Source organism: Castor canadensis, chromosome 5 (genome assembly GCF_047511655.1).
Source record: "Castor canadensis chromosome 5, mCasCan1.hap1v2, whole genome shotgun sequence".
Lineage (NCBI taxonomy): Eukaryota > Metazoa > Chordata > Mammalia > Rodentia > Castoridae > Castor > Castor canadensis.
The window spans coordinates 62,834,388-62,848,724 of NC_133390.1; the positions used below are offsets into that span (position 1 = coordinate 62,834,388).

Sequence of the window (14,337 nt, forward strand, 5' to 3'; positions counted from 1 at the left end):
TCAATCTTTTTTCCTTTGTTGGCAGGGCTGATTTATAATGTTTTTCAGGGTATTTCTCCCTCATTGTATTAGTCAAGATCCTAGTAGAAAATAAGATGGTATATGTGAGGATTTTAAACAAAGAGAGTTTAATGAAAGGACTATATATTGAGGTGTAGGTGAGGCTAAGGGATTCTCAAGGGCTGGTGAAGCACCAGAGGCTGGCAACAGTGGAGAGCTGTTAATCTAAGCTTTAAATCACTTACACTGAAGGGTAAGGGAAAGGATGGGGTGTTCTGAGTCTAGCAGAATGGAGTTGGGAAGGAGGTCTGAACTAAAAAACATCCTGACATTTCTCTTTTCCCACTCTCCCATCTCTTGCTATGTCTCCTTTTGGCCAGACTCAAAGAGAAGCCAAAGAACAAGAGAGCCAGGACAGTGTAGTTCCTAGGAAGTCACATATCAGGACAGAGAATGGTCTGGGGTCTGGTTAAGGGTGGTGGGATGGCAAGATTCATCAACATACTCATTCTTTACCTTTTTTATCTATTTCACCCTTTAACTCACAAGTATACTTTCGGAAAGAAAAGAGCAAAATAAAATAAAATCAGTTATTTCTCAGTCTCCAGGTACCTATTTTATTTGTTTCCATTTGTAGAGCAACAAAAGAAAATGTAAGCTCATGAGAATGGAGATTTTGGTTTGTTTTGTTTGCTACTATATCCCTAGTGCCTAGTACTAGTGCCCACTACTGTGCTGGCACATAGTAAATGCCAGTACATTTAATCTCTGCTGTACCAGGTATTATATATATGTGTGGTTGTACAGGTAGTGTATTAAAATCTAACAATTTCTTCTACCCTACTTGAAGCCTTGAGACCAGGCCAGAGTATTATCAACCCACAGGAAGGGATACACTTTTGCATATAGTTCACATTTTAATACTTTTTCCACCTTATTGATTCTTGTACCAGTCTCTGTAAGTTTTATTATTATTTCTCTTCTGCGTGTAAGGAAGTTGAGTTTCTGAATAGCAGAGACTGTGATGGTTATAACCCAACCTGTCCATTCCCTAGGGCCCAGGAGAAGGTGAAATACTTCCTGTGGCAGTAGCAGGTGCTCGCTGTGGACTTCCCTGAAATTTTTCTAGGTTTGAGTCTTGGCTCTGTGCAACAGAAGAATGTAGGAGTGGTGTGGACACTTTCCCTCTCAAAGAATGCAGAACCTGGAAACCAAACTGTATTCTAGTTTCACTGTGCTACTTGCACATAGTTACTCTGTGCTGAAGAAGAGCTCAGAAAATATTCAGAGATAAGAATTTTAAGGGACTCCTTCCTTGCACCAAACTGAAGGATGAATGATGATATAGCACAAGTAAGTTCCTTGTACTGAAGAAACTATTTTTAATCCTTTCTCATGTCATTTCAGACCACAGAACATTCTTATTGTTTCCATCCCCATCCTGGTCAGGCAGGCCTGTCTGTCACCTACACATCAGCTACCATCAATTACCATCCAGGAGACTGAAAGCATTAGAAGTAAGAAGCGACAGAAAATAAAACAAAATTCTGGCTTCATCCCTTTGGGTTCACTTTATGTCAGAATAGCTAAAGACAGAGAAAATATGAATGTGAAAATCCTACCTGACGCCTAAGAGGGATGTTAGTCTCCCAGGTTTAGCTTTTACCAGTAACAGAGAAGTCTGTAAAACACCATCCCATTACCTGCCTCACACCATATAGGAAAACTTATAAATATAACAACTAGAATGACTTCTCATTTAAAAAATGTGCAAATAAATTATTTTGCATGCACAGCTTCTAAATAACTCAAAGTTCTAGCTTTACTAGTGGAAAAAAGCATATATTCATGTTAGTTTTAGCAATGATTAATGAATCTTTTATATCAATCTTTCCTCATTATTTTCCTGTAGGTATCATACGTCTTATCCCAACTTATTTCTGCATGTTTCCTTGCAAGTGCTGTACTTACACGTAAGTGCTTTACCAACTACATATGGCCATGCAACCAGAGGGCAGAGCTGAGCTTCCATGACTACTTGGAGATGGAGCAGAAGGAGTCCAGAGTCCCAAGAGGTGGGTCTTGGCTCCTTAGAGTAGCAATGAGGTAACAGAACAGGGAGGGGTGCAGCCCAGGCACAGGTAGACACAGGCAAGCAAAGCTGACTCATGGATTTGACCAGGGTGACATGAAATGACAAGTTCCCGTGAGATTCAACAGAGTGCCACAGAAGGGTATTGAGTAACAAACACATGGAGAGGAGCTGCGATCACTTGGAGAAGTTGTGCAGGTAACCAAGCAGGGCAGCACCAGTCCCTGTAAGTGTGCTCAGACCTGGCTTGGAACAGTCACCAAGCAAGGACAGAGGATGCTGCCCAGGGCATGCACTGCAGGCTGGATGATGACAGCTGCTGTGGGAACCTCATGACTGAGTCTGGCTACCTTTGCTGCATTCATCATCTAAAATGTCACCTGCTTTTACAATTGTGTGTGTGTGTGTGTGTGTGTGTTTAAATAAAAAAAGTGAACTAAGAAACCTTTCATTGGAGGCATAATATACTCACAGTAGTTTCCAAATAAATGGTGTCACTCTTCAGGTAAGTCACTCCAAGGCTTGGGCCTAGTACAGACGTTCATTGGGACAGGGGACAGAGAGCGGCTGCATCTAGCACAGACAAACAACAAACAACAACAAGGTTTTTAAATGAGGAGGCCATGGTGGAGGAGGTCATTTACTTTGATGGTGATTCAACTGTGGGACTTGGCCAAGAGGCTGATCCTGCATCTTTGCATGCAGTGTTTCTACCTGACTGTCTTTGGGACCGGGGACACTACCAGCACCCTGTCAGTGCAGATGGACTGACTTTTGTAACTCTGATATGGAACCAAGCCTGGGGATGGTGGTGGGGAAATGTTGCCACAGCTGAATCTTCTGCCATTCACTGCTCCATTTTCTTATTGATTGATAATTGAAAAATACAAATTCTGCACATTTATGGCATGCAACATGATTTTTGATCTGAGTATACATTGTGGAGTGGTTAAATCAAGCTAATTAACATATATTTTACCTCACATATTTATCTTTTTTTGTGGTGAGAATACTTACAATCTACTCCCAGAACTGTTCAAGTATATAATATATTGTTATTAACTGTAGATACCAGAATGTACACTAGATGTCTAAACTTATTCCTCTAGTCCAACTAAAATTTTCTATCTATTGATCAACATCACCCAGTCTCTGCTAATCCCCATAGTACTCTCTACTTTCTATGAGATCAACTTTTTTGGATTCTATTATTAGTGAGAGCAGGCCGCATTTCTGACTCAGCGCCTTTCATTTAACATTGTATACTCAAGAACCAGGGATGTTGTGGTCAATTACAGGATTTCCTCTTTTTTAAAGGCTGAATATCATTTCACTGTGTATGTATATCATCTTTTTTGGTATTTTTTTCTATTTCCTTCAGTCTTTTCCTCTTTATTGTTCAGTTCTTACCTATTCTAAAAATACCAACTAACCAGGCCTGAGCTCTTGACTTCGCTCTATCCTTAGTTGCAAAGTCTCCACTTCCTTTCATATCTTCTAACCCTGAGGAGTTCAGCCTGAGGGGCTACAGAATTGATTACTATCTGTCTCAGAGCTTCTACCTCAATAGTCTTTTCCCAGGTTCCGCTCTATTGGCCACATTGGGCTCCAATAATCACTTTGTTCTTGAAACTCACCTCCATTTGCACTGGACACTAAATTATCTGACTTTTCTCCTATTTCTCCATTTGCTTTTCTGCCTCCTTTGATGGATTGCTTTTCTTCTCCTGTTCCCTTAATATAGGCATTCCTTAAGATTCTCCCCATAGGCTTTGTCTAGACCCACTCTCCATGACCTCAACAAGCACTTTCCCACCAAGAACATCCAAATCTTTAGTTCTTGCTTGTCTCCAGTTTCAGACCCACATGCTAAATAACACCTAGCTACTGATACATTCATTCATTTGTTCATTCAATTCATATAGCATCTACTTGGCACCTAGAAAAGATGAATAATTCAGGATCTCCAACTTTGAGAGGCTTATCCTTCCATCAAATATTACCAGGTTCTTTCTAAATCAGAAAGTTTAAGACAGAATTCAGTGCCTTTCCCTCAAAAATCTGTTCCTTCTCCAGATTTCTCATTTCCTGCCATTGGTACCATCTTTATCCAGTTGCTGGGGCCTATAATTCAAGAACCATCTTTAATTCCTCTTATTTTTTTCTCTTCCTGCATCCAATCAGCTGCCAAACCCTGTGATTTTTACTCTGGCTGTGTTTCATAAATCTACTTGTTTTCTACATCAGCAAAGACTGTTCTTTTTACCCCTTGTTGTCAGGACAACTTTGGAAGTCTGTTGACTGCCTTTACTTCTAGTTTTTCACATCAACATTACATTAATTTTCTAAAGTACCAGTCTAAACACATTTCTCCTTTGCTTAAAATCCTCTTTGCTTGCTGGATTAAATTCAAATTTCTCAATTTGGCATTCAAGGTGGCTATAATTCGACCCTAATCTATTTTTCCATTCTTCTCCCTACAGTCCATTCTACAGTTGAGCAAAGTCCCACTCTCACCATGTTCATGGTATTTTATCCCATTTTCCAATATCTACACATAGCTTCTTTATGGGTAGTCTAAATGCCACCTCATTTGGGAAACATTTCCCAAAGGGAAGTCTCCTTCTTAAATCTTTGAGTAGTTATTTGCACTATTCCCTTTACGTGTTCTATGGACTCTAATAATTATTTGTGTAATTTATCTTCCCTCTCTATAAGCTCCTTGAAATCAGAGCAAATTTTTACTCTGTACTGCTGGGCTCAGTAGCCCAATGTGAAGGACTCAGAAACAGCCTAAGAAGCAAAGTTTCTCTCTGACCTTCCTTGTCCTCTTGTCTCCTGCCCCTTCTTCTTCCTCTGAGGCAAAGCACAGAAATTCTTTCTGCAAGATGGGAGATAGAAACTAGAACTCCTTTTCCCCCAAAACAATCCATTATGCTTAAAAATATTACTCTCATCTTCCCTTGCCTTTCTGTCTTAGAGCTGGCCATAAAGAAATTTTCCAACTTACCTTCTCTGATAGTAGATCATAAGACCCCTATTTCAGAAGGGGTCCTGTCCATACTCAAGTGGAAGGAATGCTGTACAGAACGCCAACAAGAATCTGAACAGACAAGCCTTGCTGGGTTTCCCTACTCAGTCTACTACCATTAGGTCATACCCTTTTGTCCAATCACATTTCTACACGGTTGCCCATGCCTCATTGAACGTACGTATAAAAATGCACATTACATCCTGGGTCTTTGGGTTTTCTTCTGAAGTCTCCTGTGTCACATAAAACTATGAGTAAATAAGTTTTGTATATTTTCCTGTTAATAATCTGCTGTTTGTTATAGGGGTTCAGCCATTCCCTTTATGATGGGTGGGACAGGAATCACCTCTTTTCCTGCCTCTCTAGTATTCTGCAGGTACAAAGCCTTGCACACAAATTTGTGCTCAGCTGATGTTGGCTGAACTAAGTTCAAAAGGAATAAAGAATCTTGCTTAGAGTAAGGTAAACTGAGGATAAATTGCAAAGATCTATTCTAGTGCCCTTATTTTTCAGATGAAGAAATGAAGGAAACTGTCTTGTCATTATCCTTGCTAATAGCTGAGCAAGGATAACTGATATAAAAGGTCATGCATTTCTAAATATGTATCAGTGCTTGCTTAGCACCAGTAGGCCCAGCAGATCATCACTAGAGACCAGAACAGAGAGAATGAGGAGAGGTATAAATACTGAGTTGAAGAAATGAACAAATAAGTTACACTTCCTTGCTTCGCCTAATATCATTTTATAGTTAAATAATCTAAAAAATGAGTGTGGATTGAAAAAAACAAGGAAGCACTTTTTTTTCTAACATTATCAGCAGAAATGATTATGACAGTATTGTAAATACCAGTGAGTGAGAAACTCAAGCCAAACATCAGAATGAAGAAGTTTCTCACACTTTGGAAAAGTTGTGGGCTCAGCCACAGCTGTTGGTGAGAACAGACCACAGTAATTCTATGCTAAATTCATTGCTGTATTTGTAATCTTGCGACATTATCACCTCTTTTTCCAGACGGCTTTGCTCAGTATCCATGCTCTAGGTTTGTTTAAATTTTCACTTATTTTCCCCCTTTATTTTGCTGACTTACTTGTACAAATGTGCAGATGATTACCCTCAAGTCTGTTCTCATTCTCTCACCTTGTTCTCCTCTTGTGATAGAAGGAACATTAATTGTTTAATTTCTTCTCTGACCTTATCCTCAAACAGAATCATTTTTTGTCACCCAAAGATGAAAAGTTCAACCAAACATGCTGTGGGAAAACAGTGCTTACTTCAATGAGGAAAACAGACTTTCCAGGGGATCTCAGTCATTTTTCATTGGCTAGAAAAGCTCCCTCTCAACTGTTAGCCTATAGTAAGACAAGAATTCTTTGGCCTCTCTCGGGGTGAGTACTTATTTCATTGTTATCCACTACAGGAAAAACTTGGTAACATTAATAAAGCGCTTTTTGGGCCTATATGGTGGAACTGTGCTATATATTGGGACATCCATTAACTCTCAACACCTCAGTAGCCACATAAACAGCAAATTGGACTCAAAACCTCCTCATCGCCCTTTTTAACCCATTAGATGGCTAGAGATTATTAACATTTCACCAGACAGAACTTCCTTCTCTTTTTTTGCCTAGCAACTAAATTAAAATGATAAAGGAAATCACTGATTGATATGTCTAGTACACTGCAATGAAAAATTACTTGGCAATATACAGATCCTTTGTGCAATTAGACGAGTGTACATGTTAAATATGCCTAATATTTGACTTAAACTGTGCATTTTGTGATTAAATAGGGCCATAATCTTTCTTTTAACCAAACCTTTCTCAGTCCCATGTCCTGCTGCTAGTATTTTACCTCCGTTTTTTGGCAAATTGTCACCTATTCCCATTTTCTTATTTCCCTCTTGCCTTAGCACACACCTGCCAGTCTATTAATCAGGGCTATTGCAATGTGCTTCATGTTTTATTGCTCAAAGGGTGGTTACATTCTAAAGAAGATTCCATGAAAATGACTTCATGGGGTTTCATATTTATTCCCTTTTAATGACTTCTATATCCAGTATACTCAGTTTTTAAGTCAAGATAATTTTGAGGGGCTGCTGGTGCCACAAATTCTACTGAATCAGGAAATTCAACTGTTCTCTCTGCCTCTGACACCATCACTGTAATAATGAATCTACTTTGGGGACCCAGCTGGTAAGATTCTTGGTGTCAGAGACAGAATAGATTGAGGGTCACCTCTCTGCAGCCTGTTGCATTGTTGATGTCTCTGTGGATCTGTCTTGGAAGCCCTTAGAAAGCAGAGCTGTTATGTAACACCCTGCCACATATCACTGTAAGGAACTTTCTGCAGAGAACTTATTTCAGAATGCTCTTTCCCATTCCTTAGAAATCATATCAAATCATTCTAAAATGAGAGGGCACTTTCACAATTAAAGATTACAAAATGGTATCAGTGACAACAATGGCTACCATTTGTTGGCTGTCTAAACTTTATCATGGACTGCACCAGATATATTTTTTTATATATAAATGCATTCTCATTTAATCCTTGTAGACAAACTAATGGGTACTAGTATAACCATTGTATAGATGAGAAAAAGTGAGACTTTGTAAGCCCATGTAACTAGTCCAAGATTGAAAGCTAGAGGATAGTAAGAGGTCAGAATCTAAACCCAGATCTCTAAATCTGTGTTCTTCTCACATACAACTGTTCTAACACAGCATGGGCACGCTGTGGCACAGGAAGATACTTCTATCATTTCCTTATTATTCCAAGCTGCTGGAAAGATTTGGGAGCATAGACTTCAAGGGAAGGAAGTTTTTCTGGAACTATCAGAGCACATAGTTCCTTCTTACTACTTCCTAATTGAAAATAAGAAAATCTTCTATCACTCTTAAACTAATGAGCAAATGAATCATCCAGGATTTCTGATTCAGCATGTCAGGGGTAGAGTCTGCGATTCTGCATTTCTAATAAGTTCCCAGGTGTTGATGTTGATGCTACCGGTCTGGGTACCACAAGCCTTATGTCTGACCCTCTCCTTCCTACTGGGGGCTGTTTTCAAAGGAGCAATTCAAGCTGAATAACTTGGCTTACAGCTCAATGGCACAACTAGCTTCCAATTCTGAGTCAATTTGTCAGGTCATCAGACATTAGACCGAATTCAAGTTTTTGGCATGGAGCACATTGTGAAAAAAATTGTTTCTAGATCCCCGATTCCCTGAACCTGTGGAACTTCAAACTGATAATGTCTTGAACATTCAAAGTTTCTATAATTAGAAACTTTGTTATTTTTAACAATAATTATCTGGTAATAATTCAAATGACATCTTTCCTCTGAGAAATTCAATGAGTTTTTACTAACCTTAATTGTCTAACAGCAATTCCCAGGTGTAGCTACAACTGTCTCAAAGATCATAGTAAATTTAAAATTGTTCTACTTCCCTTATTTCTTTGCCCCAAATGGAGTGCTGAGGGGTTCCTAATTGGCAAAGAACCACTATCTCATAATATGAAGCACAGGAGATTTCATAAAACAAGGGTAAATCCAAGAATTTACCGGTGATTGTGGGGAATACAATGTTAGAGAAAAAAGGAAGAGTGAAAAGGAGTTAAGACTAAGAAAAGAGAAAGTCATAGAACTAGCTGGATGACCTTAGGTAAGTCATTTAGCCTCTAAGTGGCTCAGCTTTTTCATTTTTATAAAAGAGGCAGATTTTATAATTTTAAGGTCTCTTAAAAAAAAAAAAAAACTCAACTAGTCCCTTGAGAATAAAAATGTTGGCATTAAGTAGCTCATCAGCCTGTTAAGCCATTAAACCTGTTAAAGAAATCTACTTGACTTTTAACTTTTAAACTAATTACCTGAAACAAATTCCCAAGTCTACACTACTAATCTCACCTCTCTGGAAATTGGTGAAAAGACTATTTAATGAATAAAGGCATCATGGCCAGACAAACTAATCAGGAACCCCATCTTCAGCTTTCTGATGCTGTAAGAACTGTTTTACTTTTCAAACTTTAGTTCCTTAATTAACCACTAGTTAATACTCATGTCCAGAAGAAATACCTCTGATGGCTTGAAGACTCCTGGGATGGCCCTGCCAGCAGAAAGTGAAATCATAGTAGTACTGTTTGTCACAATAAATCTGTGTTAATTTTCTCCACAGAGACCTCGATTCTTTTTTGACAATTCACAAACTGTTAACAAGTGTAGCATACTCCAAAAGCCTTAGCATTTCAGGTACAGTTGATTCTTGTTTAAAATAAGAAATCTTTCAGATCAGGTGATGTGTAACACCATGATGGTTTTCCGGTTTTATTGAATACCTGGTGATGTGACCCTCTTCTCTCTACCCCCTCACTCCTCTAAGTCTTGTTACACTGAAATCTTCCTGTCCAGGACACCTCCCACAGATCTGGATTGTAGGATCATTTTACAGTCTGTAATGAGGATTATAACACGAACATGATTTATGTTATTTGGTACTATCAGAGTTTTCTATACTTTGCCCCTTGCACTGAGTACGTTTTCTGGAGTAACCATTATATTTTGTAGCTAAATGGAAGAGAAATATTGCAAGGTATTTCCCCTAGACAACTCACTCACAGTGAATGTCACCTCCCTTTTTCTGCTCCCATCACTTCAGGAGCAATTTTGGCTACCATTAACTAAATTCTTACTATGTGGCAGTATTGAACCTTTTCATTCGTATTTAACTTTATTTCTTAGAAATACTCTTTGAAGGTGGGAATTAGATGCACATTCTATGAATGAGGAAGGTGAAGCTATTTATAAAAAGTACAGTTATTTGTCATAGGTCATGAAGCCAGAGGGTAGCAAAGCAGGATGTAAGGTCAGGTTTTATTCACAACATTCTAGGGCTTAGCCTATGCCTAGTTTGCAATCACTAAACCATTGATCTATCCTCATTCCATTCCTTTTTGAGTCTCTCACCACAGGTTTTTCTCAGATTCTCCATCATGGCCCTCTAATGCCTCCTTGAACGCTTCTTGTCCTTTCTCAAAACCTTCTACACTAGATCCATTTTTTCCTCCCTCTATACATTGATTAATAAATTAATCCAAAAACCCACTACCACTTCTTTTCTTTTTCTTTTTTCTTCTCTCTCTCTTTCTCTCTCTCTCTCTCTCATTCTTTCTGTGGTGCTGAGGATTGAACCCAGGGCTAGGTAAGTGCTCTACCACTGAGCTATACTCCAGTCCACCACTTCTTTTGAACAGACCCTCAGTACCCTTGTTCATCTACTGCTTGACCCTCACCCTCATTTTAAATTACTCTTTCGACCTTAAGCATTCCATTCCTAGCTTTGAACTCATCTTTCCTAATGCCTAAGGAGCCTACTCCTTTCATTTGGTCCATTAGAAGGCCCTGCTGATTTCACCAGATGTTTTTGTCCAGTTTGACCTCACCCCACAATCAGCCATTTCAAAACTGTCTTTAGTAACCCTCCAGACTTCCTTTCTCCCCTGACCTTCTATGTGCAGGTCTTGCTCTTTATTTTTTCACCCAAGAATCCAGATTACCATTTATCATTCACTCTCAGTACAAATCCCTACATGTGCATGCTATCTGGACCCTTACTTCTGCCCATTGTTTTTCAATGCAAACCTGTGTTAGTTTCTTTTAGTATGTCCTACTTTATCAAGTCCCAATCTCTATTTTCTTATCAGTCGATGAGCTCGCTGCTCTACTTTAGTAAGAGAACCTATGCTATGCAGTGTCGTAAGCGTATTGGCTCTCATCTCTGAATTTTCATTATTTTGTTTCCTCAAGCGAAAAAGTTGTATCTTTTTCTACATTCCTTTCTTTTCTCACATGTTGTTCTCTTTATTTCTAATTTTATTCTTCCCTTTGGTTTCATAAGTGATACCTTCTCTGTAGTTAATGGCATATTTATTCTTAACAGAACTAGATTAATAATCACAACATAGTTTTTTGTTCTGTCTTTAACTTTTCTCTTCAACTCCTCCTTCCAGGTACTGTAACTCAAAGTGAATTTTGTAGCATACTCAAACCTCAAGACGCACCTCAAAAAAAAGTTCCATAGTCAAATTAGTTTAGGAGATCCTGTGTACCATATCCCTTTTGCAAACTCATAACGCACATAAGGATTTAAAGCTGCTGATGACACCATCTTTGACTGAGCTTTTTGGATTACAGACTCCCCCCTCCACCTCCTTTTTAATGGGACATTAATTATCCTCAGAACACACTTAGGGAAAAGATGCTTTAATGGGTCTCCCCTGGTTCCAGACTCTTTGGCATGTGGATGCAAATTCACTGAATGTGTATCAAATAAGCCCTCTCATGTTTCTTTTTCATCAATACTCTAGTTAACTTACAGGTGTCAGAAAAACTATGCACACTTTTATCTCTGGTATATCACACTATTTTGGCTGCAGTGGAATACTTTTATTCCTTTTTTTTCCTTATCTAGAACTTTCTTCTCTTTCAAAGTCCTATGTGTCTCTTATGTAATAATGTATCTCTTATGTAACTTTTCATTGAGAAGACTGAATTGATCTCTGCCACTGACTTAGAACTTAGATAAATGGTTATAGTTTATAGTTTATAGAAAATGGCTATCTTCTATATCATTTGTGAGGGTGTAAGTCTTCTAGATTATGGACTTTGTCTTTTACATTACACAAACACCAGCACCTAGTATAGCTCTTTGTGCACAGTAGGATGTAATAAGGATGTTATTGGATACTATAGTATGCTAGATAAAGACTTGATTTCCATAAGGGACAGTTTAGGATGGTAAAGGCCCATGTGGAATTTACCACCACTTTTTAAATGCACGTTGTTGGGAAGAAAAACTACCCGCCATCACTGCCATCTTCCCTACAAATGCTACCACATATGTCTAGGGCTTTGGATAAAGGCTATACCTAGAAGTGCAAAGGCAGCTCTGTTCTTAGGCAGAAGTAAGAACCTGCTTTAGCTGACACTAAATGGAGAGATAATCAAGGAGCATCAAAGGATCCATGGAAGGAACCACTGAAATATGCCTGTGTACCACGGATGAAATTACCATTCATGATGATTAAATAGGTAATTTGATGAAAGGAAAAGACTGTCTTATGCACAAGAAGTCAGGAGCAGACTTGTGAGGATCCATGGCTTACTACTGTGCCTGGTATCAAGGTATGTAGCAAATATCTGTAGAATGTGCTGCTGCCTTCCACTCATATTCTAGCCTCTATCTGTGAGTCAGTCTGGAGACACTTTACATTGTGTAAGCCAAGGCAGTTTGGTAGCTACTTGCACAACATGAAACCCCCAAACAATGAATTCCAGCCTCCTCATAAAACTGGTTTACTACCACAAAACAGAAGAGTACAGGGCAGGTTTTCTAGATATTAAAGCTCTTTGAGCTTTTCAGATTAGATGTTATCTGAAGTTGTGACTTAACTGGTTCCCTAACAGTGAATTTATAATGGGGTTAAGGCTAGAAATTTAGTCTCTTGATGCCTGGTCAGGGAGTTTTATTATGTTCAAGAAAAAAACTATTGCTTTCATCCTTAAAACTGCAGGAACAAACGACTTTCATATGCATTTCATTAATATATAGTCTGTGAGGTATTTTACTACCTTTCTGGATTAAAAAGTAGTATAAAAATAAAAGATTTACTTAAAAACTATGTTATGAGTGAGAATGTTTGCTTATGTTTACCTTAAAGTAGGTATATGGTGTATTATGTAACATGCGAAATAGTGAGATAATGGTAAAAATTTCACAAATAGAAAATTCTGTGTCAGTCCTTAGTCAAAATTCACAATAACGTATCATAATATTGTTTATTTCTAGTAATCAATAAGTACTTTAAACTGAAATTTTTATTGCATGAGATTATTGGTTGGATGGAGTTAAATGGCTTATTTTTCTGTCATAGCTACACTCAGAGTTGTCTTTTTGGATGATTTTACACATTTGAGAGTGAAAATGAAGGCTAGCTTGCCTGTTGGGTAACAGGCAACTGTTATAAGATTGCTATTTTCTGAGAGTTGTGGGCAATTTTTGCAACAAAGCATCTGAGCTCCTTCTTTTTGTAGTGAAAATAATTTATTTTTACATTCTGGATGAAGTCTAAGATCTCTGAGTCTCTTTCTGGGATGTCACTGGTGGGGGGCAGGGAAATAACTCCTAGCAATGCTTCACCACATTGTTTAGACACAGTGGTTATGTAGCACTTTCACAAACACTCTAAAAATGACTCCTCCCCTCATGGAGATGAGAAGTTTGGGGTCTGGAGTGGTGGTGAAGGGGAGGAGGGGGTAGTGTAAGCTGCCCAGCTAATGAGCTTAATATAAAACCAAGGATTTCAGCAGAAAATTCTTTGGTTTTCTCTTTTTCAAAAATGCCATGGTTGCAACAAGCTTTGCAGCAAATCTGAGAAGCAGAGCACTCAATGAAGAATCAGATCTGCCTTATCTTCCTGGATCTCATCATAACTAGCTGTGTGACCCTGGTTAAATAACCAAGTTTTCCAAGGCTTACTTTTCTCATATACAAAATCATGGGCAAGGAATGGCATAACACTATCAAACTATAAAATCTCTCACCTGTAAAACAGTTTTTGATAATAATGTGTGTTCTGCCTATACCATAAAGTTGTGAGGCTAGCGCACACGGGAATGCTTTGAATACTGCGGGGTGTTGCGTCAGTGTAGTTTGGAGGAATCAGGCAAGGGTCTCAAGAGTGTGTGGGAACTGACAGCCTGTCCCCTTCCACTGAGGTTTTGAGAGAAGCCTGACACCGCTCAAATCCCACCCCATTCTCTCCTCTCCCGGCATGTCGCAAAGCGTCACTTGAGCAAAGTTCTTTGAGTGGGTGAGCCTAACAGTCAAGTTCCAACCCTTCTGAGGAAAAGCCACACAGAATTCTGAGCCACAGCACAAGTTGACAGTCACTGTTCTTCCATGTGTGTCTGAACAATGGAAAGACCCTAGGGATGGAGGTCAGACGGCACTGCTCCTGAGGCCCAGTTTTCTCCTGTACTCAGCTCCAGCCCACGTGAATTCACCTGGTAGCCTCAGGAGACAGAAGAGACCCAGAATTAGCAGGAGCCTCCTCTCCTGATAACCTGAGTGCTCTGATTGAAAGGCAGAGGGTATCAGGAGAATGGCTATACTGAGTCAGCATTGATTTCTCCAGCCTTTGTCTGTGTCTGGTTTCTGTCTC

General features: G+C 39.0%; 1 protein-coding gene across 19 annotated transcripts in view; it reads right to left on the minus strand.

The window, feature by feature from the left end:
- Window positions 1–14,337, minus strand: part of Zbtb20 (zinc finger and BTB domain containing 20) — an 815,899-nt gene that overhangs the window by 77,227 nt on the left and 724,335 nt on the right. For 11 of the 19 annotated variants that reach the window (XR_012447949.1, XR_012447950.1, XR_012447938.1 and 8 more), the window contains one exon: window positions 2,564–2,665. The exons of 6 other annotated variants lie outside the window; for them this stretch is intronic. The gene's annotated coding sequence lies outside the window, so the exon portion shown is untranslated. Of the gene's footprint in view, window positions 1–2,563; window positions 2,666–14,337 lie in introns of those variants that run through there. 2 more of the 19 variants (XR_012447947.1, XM_074073193.1) reach the window with 1 other exon arrangement.